General features: G+C 39.6%; 1 pseudogene; it reads right to left on the bottom strand.

Moving 5' to 3' along the window:
• Window positions 1–3,140: 3,140 nt before the first annotated feature.
• LOC110221782 (complement component 1 Q subcomponent-binding protein, mitochondrial pseudogene) lies at window positions 3,141–7,503 on the bottom strand (annotated as a pseudogene).
• Window positions 7,504–7,864: the final 361 nt, after the last annotated feature.

Below are 7,864 nucleotides of genomic sequence, written 5' to 3' on the forward strand. Positions count from 1 at the left end.
TATTGGTGCACCCTTGCTGTATCAGAAGAAAGCAACCATCACATTGGGTGGACACCCTATGGCCAACTTAAGAGAGGGGATGTAGACAAAAAGCAACTTGAGATGGGCAGGCAAAAATATATATTATTGAAAAGAACTTCCAAATCAGGGCCACATAAAACAATACCAGAATGAATAGTGGGGTGAAATCCAAGACCACAGTAGATGAATGACTGGAAGATTCTTGTGACATTACCTGATGTCCACCTCTATACTCCCTCACATGCGCACAAAAACCCATACAAAGGTTGAGTCATCCTATCCGAAGTACAGTAGCACTGAAGGCAGTGCAGACCTGATTTAAATTCTAACTATACGCAAATAGAGACCCCAGTGCATAGAGATAGCCTGTCTTATCCCTTTCTTGTGTTTTTATAAAATATATATTTGGTTTATAGAGAGACCATTTTCACAAAGATTTTATACAAATGAAAAAGTAGGTATACAGGCTAATAGTTCCTAGTTATTCCTTCATTAATCCTCTAATCAATCAAACAATAGGTATTTTTAAAGTACCTGCTGCGTACCAATCACTATGCTAGGTGCTGAGGATGCTGGTACAAAGAATAAACCAATCTGTACTTACCTTCTGGGGGGGGACATGGGAAAGGCATATTAAAATATATATTGCATGCTCTACATTCTTTGAAATCTTATCTACTTTTTTGTTATTTTTATAATTGATCATTTAAAAATTATGTCACTTCTTGCATGGTTTTTTTCCTATACATATTTAGTTAGGTCGAACTGTCTTTCCCTCCTTCATATTAGATGTCATTGCCACTTACTTACATACAATATTGGGCACTCAGGTTGTGAGATCTAAAAGTAGTCTTCTATTCTTATACCAATGACGCTAGATAACTGGAGAAATACCAGTAACTCTGTTTCATTTTGTGCCTATTTGTTGTCCTCTTTCCAGATTCATTTTTAGTTTATTAATTTTTAATTTTCAGTTCTGCATTCTCTCCTTCCTTTCCCCCAGCCCATCAAGAAGGCAAGAAATTTGATGCTTATTATACATATGAAGTCATGCAAAACATTTCTGCATTTTCCATGTCATGGAAAAAAGCAAGAAAAACAAAGGAAAAATATGCCTCTTTTTGGCTGCAGTCACAAATTCTATCTAGTCGAGCTAGCTTACTTGTGTCTCAGGTCAAACTTTGTGAAACCTCTTTCCCCACCTCAGTTTCTTTTCTCTGGCCAAATGATGCTGCTTCTACAAAAAATAACAGGTTTTAGAAAAGGGGAAAGAAATGGGTCAAGTGACTAGACTAAGAAAGTGATTTTCTATTGTTAACAGAGTTAGACCTTCCAGATTTCAAAACGGATTTTTTTTTTTTAAAGGCAGCACCACCAGTGATCTTCAACTCTGACTAAGAACTTGGGGTATAGGAAGTGTGATTTTGTCTTTACTTATCAAGAGAAATTAAGATTCTAAGAAGATACATGGCCAGAAATAACCATCCTGGAAGTAGTTGGAAGAACATGGGGAAAGAGCACATAGTACTTTTGTTTTCTTTCAGGAGTTTTCAGTCTGTTTTTCTCACAGCCTGATTGAGAGACCACATTGCCCTTTTGGTCTCTCCTCCCTTCTGGAAGCTTTTCGTGTTTCTCCTTTCTGTCTCTTGGCCTGAACTCTCTTGGGAGATGAAAGGAGCTCTTAGAAACAGTACCTCTCCTTATTTATCAGATACCTTTATGGTTGCTTGCTTTTTCTCTTTTTCCTGGTGCCATCTTTCTTTTCTGATAGAGCAGCAGCCAATACCAAGATTGGCAATCTAATTCCATGTTTCTTTTTTTTTTTTGAGGAATGTCTGTCTTTATGCCTTTTGTATTATTGCTAAGAATTATTTCTTTAATCTAGAACAGCTATATTTTGTAATTTGCTTGCTTGTATTAAATTAGATAGTTTCTCCCAATCTGTACACTTGCTAGTCCATTTCTCAGAGTTGTATCTGTTTTATTGAGTCAGAATCAGTCAACCCTCTGCTCAACGACTACTTGCTAAAGATTCCAAGAGCTGTTGTCTGGGAAAGGGAGGCAATTTTATTCCTTCTTGGAGCAGAGCTGGCAACGGTCAGGGCAGACAATGCCGGCATAACATTTTTATGAGATTGAAATATTGCTAGCATGAGTTCAAAGACTGAAGAGAAAAAAATCAAGAGCAACTGATTATGTTGTAATATTCATAAATGACCAATGTTTCCAGGACAATAAGATTTTTATTTTCCTTATAACCTAAAATATATATTTTGAAATAGGGAAATAAATTTTAGCACAGAAGGAATAAGATAGCTAGTAAATAATTAATCCCTTTTTTTTTTAGCTTATATCATAAAGTCATCAAATTTAGGATTTTTTTACCATAATATTTGAGGAGTATGTTAATTTAACTAACTTCCCCCAATTTGTTCCATGTTCTTTTCCATATAAAATCCAATTTTTTGTTGACATTTATCATTTTAAGTAAAGTGTTAATATATGAGAGGCCCACACAGAGAGAGAGAGAGAAGAGAGAGAGAGAGAGAGAGAGAGAGAGAGAGAGACAGAGAGAGACAGAGAGACAGAGAGAGACAGAGACAGAGAGAGAGAGAGAGAGAGAGAGAGAGAGAGAGAGAGAGAGAGAGAGAGAGAAATACTTTTTCTAGGTTGTCTAAAGGGTTCATTAGCCAACAGACACAGTATAACATGAAGCTTGAGGATTACTGCACTGAACTTGTCTCTGTGTTGTTAGGATCATGATTTGATAGTCTGTGTTCTCTGGTTTACAGAAAACAAATTGGTGGTCTCAGTCCAATTCCTAATGGGATGGTGTTTATTTATGTTACAGCTGGCATAGTATAGATGCCAAGAACAGCACCTCAGTAGAGCCTAAATTACTCTTTTTCCCCCCCTGGAGGGGTCCAAGAGTTTTATTTCTCATCATTCTGTGGTGGTATACAAAAATGCCAGCAGAGCAAGGAAATAAAAGGGTTAGGGAACATAATTTATGCCTGACAGTTTTTTACTCCACTTTCTCCATGATAGCTTCGAGAAAACTGTTCTCTTCTAAGGAAGAGCTCTGGGTACACAGTAGGCTCTTGCAGCCTCAGGCCTCCTTACTGACACTTGACAAACCCCTTCAGATCTTCCAGAAAGCTGAGTGCTCCCAGTGTTCTCAGGCCGTGCTGAGCTCGGTCTGTTCATCTGTAAATGTATTGTCCATCCCTTGATTAGCCAGGAAGTCCTGGGCCCAGTCGGGGGAATCTGTGTTAAGCTTGTAGTTTGTGTCTTTTCAGTGGGATTCGCTGGTGGGCTGAAAACGAACTTCCCTGATGGAGAAAATGTCACTCTCATCTTCCTCCTGTCCAACTTTGTCCTGTGGACAGTGGCAGGCCAACACAAGGGCCTTTTTGGCATCTTCCTTCACAACCTCCACCACCAAGTTCAGGGTTGACGTAAGTTCAAGCTCTTGCTGCTATTCCTGGGCTTTCTGTCCTTCTGGTGGCTTGTTGCCAAACGTTGGTGGGATATCGTTGCTAATATTGAATGTGACCGTCATGCTCGCTCCAGCTCATCTCTGGACTGACTTGACTTCTGTCCCTTCCTTGCACACCCAGTTCCTAATCCCTGGACATCTTGGGGAAGGATTTGTGCTTCTGGATTTTCCTCTCCTCTTTAATTTCATCTGTTGTAAATTCAGCAAAGGCCTTGTCCGCTTTGATGTGGACATGCACTGAGCACAGGCCTGGTGGCTTCAGGAGGAGGGCGGCACAAGGGCCTGGACTGTTGGCGATTCCTCCTCCCACAAGGCCTCCGAAAGTGTGGATGGAGGTGGCCATGGTGGGACGCAGCAGCAGGGGCAGCAGCAGTGGGGCCACGACCGAGACACATGGGGGAGGGGAGGGGAGAGCAACGTTGGAGACCGGAAGGAGAGCAGAGAGTGCAGAGCACGCTGGGCCAAAATTACTTGGAGCCCTAAAGATGTTCTTTTTTGGTCAGGATGGAGGCCAGTTAGTGACACCATGTACTGGAGTGAATATTTCTTACACCTGGTTTGTGGATTGAAATGTTTATCAAGACCTGAAATACATGAAAAGAAAATGCTGGACAGAAAGATTCCAAATAACTATGTCAGTCAACAAGCAACATTTATTTATTTATTTTTGAACTTATTTTCATATTAGTCATGTTGTAAAGAATTAGAACCAATGGGAGAAACCACTAGAAAGAAGAAACAAACAAACAAAAAAATGGGAAAAAAAAGAGAGCAAATAGTATACTTTGATCTACATACAGACTCCATAGTTCTTTTCTTCTGGATGTGGACAGCACTTTCCATCATGAGTCTTTTGGAATTGTCTTGGATCCTTACACTGCTAAGTAGAGATGAGTCTATCAAAGTTAGTCATCACACATTGTGGCTATTACTATGTACAATGTTTTCCTGGTTCTGCTTACTTCAGTCAGCATCAGTTCATGTAAGTCTTTCCAGATTTTTCTGAAATCTGCCTGCTTATTGTTTCTTATAGAACAATAACATTCCCTTATATTCATATACCACAACTCGTTCGGCCATTCCCCAACTGATGGGCATCCTCTCAATTTCCAATTTTTTGCCACCAAAAAAAGGGCTGCTATGGATGTTTTTGTACATGTGGGTCCTTTTCCCATTTGTATGATCTCTTTGGGATACAGACCTAGAAGTGGCATTGTGGGGTCAAAAGGCATGCACATCTTTATAGTCCTTTGGGCATGGTTCCAAATTGCTCTCCAGAATGGTTGGATCAGTTCACAACTCCACCAACAATGCATTAGTGTTCCAATTTTCCCACATCTCCTCCAGCATTTAGCATTTTCCTATTTTTGTCATGTTGGCCAATCTGACAGATGTGATGTGGTACCTCAGAGTCATTTTGATTTGCATTTCTCTAATCAATAGTGATTTAGAGCACTTTTTCATATAACTATAAATAGATTTAATTTCTCCAACAACAAGCATTTATTAAGCACTATTATATGTCAGCCACTGCTAAAAGTGGGGGACACAAAGAAAGTCAAAAGATAGTCCCTGCCCTCGAGGGGTTTATAGTCTAACAGGGAAGACAATATGGAAATAACTATGTACATACAAGCTATATGGAGGATATATTGGAGAGAGTTTCAGAGGAAAGACAATGAGGTTAAGGGGGACTGGGAAAGGTTTCTTGCAGAAGGTGGGACTTTAGCAGAGATTTGAAGGAAGGACAATTGGACAAATTAAATTTTAGTATTGTCTGTTACTTTTAATCATGCATGCTAACTAACCCTATGGCTTTTCTGCAGGTAACTCACAGTTAACTGTGTATGTATGTATACATGTATGTATGTATGTATGCATGTATATGTATACACATTATATATATTATGTATGTATATCTTATCTATCCATCTATCTATCCTCCCTACTTTTTCTATCTATCTATCTATCTATCTATCTATCTATCTATCTATCTATCTATCTATCTATCTATCATCTATCTAGAATATCTCTCTTTATCTCTGTCTGTCTGTATGTCTCTCTCTGTCTCTGTCTCCTTCTCCTCCTCTCTCATAAATAAAGTCATGCAATAATAGGCTTTTCGAATGGGAAGGAGATCAGATGATGAAGCATGGTCCTTCCTTTCAGTAGAGAGGTAAAGGAAGGTAAGAGGGGGTGGGGTATATGGATGCTGAGGTTTTCACTTAACTATTTTTCTTACAGGGGAAGGTTCAGTTAGGGTCTGATTGTATCCAAAAAGAGCCCATTTGTAAGAGAATGAACAATTTTTAAAAAGAATTCATAATTAAGAAAAATTGGAAGTGACTTTAGAGCTTCTCAATCCAAATGCCATCATTTTACAAATGGGGAAAAAAAATTAGCCTAGAAAGGTTAATCAATGTCCAAAGCCCCATAGCTCTACAATTTTCTGCTACCATAAGAGAGGGAGACAGAAAACTGATTGAATGATATTGTAATTCTGCTTGCAGATATGTTAATAAAATCTATTGGCCTAAAATTTATCAGTACCTGGTTCTCTTCTCACTGATGATATACACGATAACTGTGCCTGAAGGGCAAAAGACTAGTGCAACGGTAGACTAATTTTTTCCCCCCTGTTTTCATGAACATTTCTATTTGCCCTCTGCCTCATTTCTTTTAGCCCTGGCCTAATTTCTTTCTTAAAGTCCTTTACCGGCTGCCCTGTTCTACTGAATATAGCCCCATTATGCAATATAGAAAAGCAAGTGAAAAAATAGAAAGGAACTTTATTTTCATGAACTTTGGACTCCCCTAAACAGCAGTTTTCTGAAGCAATGAAATGTAGTCGTGGACAGAGACAGAAAAGAGGATCAGCTGATTTACAGAAAGTTTTATTTCTGTTCTTGTGTCTGAAAATCAAACAGCTCAGAGCAGAGCAAAGGCAAGGAGAATACTTTCATGTTTCCTTAAACTTGAATCTGATTCCTTCCTACCAGGATGAGAGATCCAGAGCTGGAAGGGATCTCATTGATCATCTAATCCAATCTCTTGATTTAATGGATGAACTGAGAACCCAGGGAAGCTGTGACTTGCCTAAGACCATACAAGTAGTTAAGTCAATTTAAACCCAGATCCTTTGACCCAAGCTAGACTTTTTTCCCCTCCACTGTACATGAAGAGACACCTTTCTTCTGAGCTGCTCCCCTTCTCTTCACCTCAACCAAGATGAGACAAGCACAATATGGTCTGTTATGGACCTGTCTCAAGGAGATGACAACTACTCCTTTCCAGCAAATGCACATGGAAAAACAACTTAAAAAACAAAGAAAAGAACCCATAGCTGTGACCACTAAGTTTGTAATTGGAGACCAGTACCGAGGCAAGAAAATCAATATTGTCAAAGGAGTGAAGTGAGGCCGCCTCGAGGAAGTCTCGCCCGATGGTGCATGGGAGGCCTTAGAAACAGGAGGTACTGACCTAATTCCAAGGGGAGAAAAGTCTAAGCCTCAGGTGGAGATCAACACTTTGGGTCAAATTGACCTGGGCCACAGCTGCTCTAACTAGATCATAGATTCACAGCTAGAATCCAGGCATCAGTAACAAAGCAAAAAATAAAGCCATTTATGGACTGGACACAACCATTGGCTCTTAGGAAACACTGATGGAATTAAGCCCCAGGAGTGTCAATATAGATGTCGGTTTGGTTCCTCTAGATGAAGGCTACAATGCAGCTTGTAGCTTTGAATTAATTTAAGTGGTGATAATACGGTGCCTGGAAAGATGTTCTCACTCCTGAAAGGGAGCTAATGTATGCCCTAGATATTTTTCTGCCTGCATCATTTGTCTTATCAACCAGCCTCTCGTCCAGTCAGGCTTTTAACTGGTGATAGCGGGGCTGTTGTACTGCTGAGGTCAGTTGCAAGTTGGACCCAGAGAACAGTCTGGCTGTCATTAGCACTCTGTTGATAGGGAGGCCCCATCTTCCTCACTATCTCTCCCTCACTGACCCCAGCTGTTTAGGAAACGCTAAAGATTTTCAGGCCTAGGGCCAAGATGTTTTACTTGTCCTGTGACACATTCAGCCTCTGAATAGATGTTTGCTGCCCCTCCCTGACTCCAATGGTTCTTGAAAATACAGGTTTTTAAAACCAAATGGTTTTGAATAGAATTATTGCTTTTCTAAAACTTATTATTTGCCAAATAAAATAGACCAAATTAAAAGTGGCCAGTTATTTTGAAAAGCCATTATGATAACAAGTGATGGGGATCAAGGAGTCAAGAAAGCATTGTTTTTGTTGTTCAGTTGTGTGGGACTCTTAATGACCCCATTTGGGATTTTCT

The sequence above is a fragment of the Phascolarctos cinereus genome, unplaced genomic scaffold, assembly GCF_003287225.1.
Source record: "Phascolarctos cinereus isolate Bilbo 61053 unplaced genomic scaffold, phaCin_HiC Scaffold_1;HRSCAF=81, whole genome shotgun sequence".
Classification (NCBI taxonomy): domain Eukaryota; kingdom Metazoa; phylum Chordata; class Mammalia; order Diprotodontia; family Phascolarctidae; genus Phascolarctos; species Phascolarctos cinereus.